The sequence below is a fragment of the Colobus angolensis genome, unplaced genomic scaffold (assembly GCF_000951035.1).
Source record: "Colobus angolensis palliatus isolate OR3802 unplaced genomic scaffold, Cang.pa_1.0 Scaffold20, whole genome shotgun sequence".
In the NCBI taxonomy this organism is placed as follows: domain Eukaryota; kingdom Metazoa; phylum Chordata; class Mammalia; order Primates; family Cercopithecidae; genus Colobus; species Colobus angolensis.
In genome coordinates, this window is record NW_012115155.1 from 14,722,193 (window position 1) to 14,724,395 (window position 2,203).

Genomic DNA, 2,203 nt, shown 5'->3' on the forward strand with positions numbered 1-2,203 from the left:
AAGTGGGAAAAGTAATTCTAACTTGTGAGGAATTCAGATGAAGCTAAATGACAGTGAGAATCCAAATGAATGGAAGGAATGAAGTGAAGGAATAAAAGGCAGTATACAATTAGCAAAACCATAAATTTTCTAAGCTTAAAAATAGAAACATTAAAATATTTCATCTATCCTTCTCAGACCATCAAAATTCATTCCTCTAGGCCATATAAGAATTTCTGTTTGGTAGATGTGTTTGGATATTATTGTCCATCTGTTGAAGCATCTGTAATACTGACACCTAAATAACTTTTACCCCAAAACTTCTTTAAATCTGTCATTTCAGTGATTTCTGAGTGCCATTACTAAGACAGCCTAGAATTCTTATGTGTGTGTACATATGTTATGTGCGTATATATGTGCACATATATGTTATATGTATACATACACATTTTAGCTATAAAAATATAGAAATAACGCTTACATAAATGCTAGCCTTGGTAAACTTGTGTTACCTTTTGATTGATATTCTATTGCCTAAGATGGAGTTCTCCCAAGCCTCTTTATGCCAAGCATTTTACCTGCAATATCTTAACTATGCCCAAACATAATCCTGTCAATTACGTGTTGTTATTCTCACTTTGCAGATCAGAGAGGTTAGGTAATTGTCTGAATCCACACAGTGAACAAGTAGCAGAAACAGGATTAAAAAAACTATTTCTGTTTTCTTTTAGAATGTTCGGCTTAATACGTAGACACGTATCTAATGAGAATTCCAAACTCCAGAGTATTCATTAGTGTTTATAATTTGAATCCTATGTGTCCTAAGCTTCACTGCCTCATTCCTATCACATAACTAATGAAAAACTGCTCTTTCTGCATTTGGTAGGAGATGTATGACAAGCACTGCAGAATTGTGCTTGAAACAAAAATAAATATACATTTTTATATTTCACAAAATCACTCTGTTCTCCTTATTCACTATTTTTTGTTTCCATACACAAATAGAACAATCTAATACATTACTGCAGAACTGAAATGTAGAATATAAATTGCAGAGATTTTTACATTTTTGTCTTTCTTGTTACTCTATCAGAATCAGAAAGGGTTATGTTGAATTTCCAACTTGTTAAACCCAACATAAAAAAAAAAAAATTCCACGTCTTTGCTATTGTGAATAATGCCACAATAAACATACGTGTGCATGCGTCTTTATAGCAGCATGATTTATAATCCTTTGGGTATATACCCAGTAATGGGATGGCTGGGTCATATGGAACTTCTAGATCTAGATCCTTGAGGAATTGCCACACTGTCTTCCACAATGGCTGAACTAGTTTACAATCCCACTAACAGTGTAAAAGTATTCCTATTTCTCCACATCCTCTCCAGCACCTGTTGTTTCCTGACTTTTTAATGATTGGCATTCTAACTGGTGTGAGATGGTATCTCACTGTGGTTTTGATTTGCATTTCTCTGATGGCCAGTGATGATGAGCATTTTTTCATGTGTCTGTTGGCTTGGAATCAACCCAAATGTCCATCAGTGACAGACTGGATTAAGAAAATATGGCACATATACACCATGGAATACTAGGCAGCCATAAAAAAGGATGAGTTTGTGTCCTTTGTAGGGACATGGATGCAGCTGGAAACCATCATTCTCAGCAAACTGTCGCAAGAACAGAAAACCAAACACCGCATGTTCTCACTCATAGGTGGGAACTGAACAATGAGATAACTTGGACTCGGGAAGGGGAACATCACACAGCGGGGCCTATCACGGGGAGGGGGGCGAGGGGAGAGATTGCATTGGGAGTTATACCTGATGTAAATGACGAGTTGATGGGTGCTGACGAGTTGATGGGTGCTGACAAGTTGATGGGGGCAGCACACCAACATGGCACAAGTATACATATGTAACAAACCTGCACGTTATACACATGTACCCTAGAACTTAAAGTATAATAATAATAAAATAAAATTTAAAAAAAAGCCTTTCCTCCCCAGAAAATGTATTTCTGAAGAAAATATAACTATTTCGAAATCAGAAACTATATTTTCTGATTATACGTTACAATTAGTACAAATACAAATCTATAACCATCATGTGAAATGCCCAATAGAAATTTTTTATATAAAGAAACAAGCGGCAAATTATTCTGTAAAGAAGAGTTACCAATCATTTTTAAGCTTGGATTTACATTTGAAGAGACTTTCATTAAAAT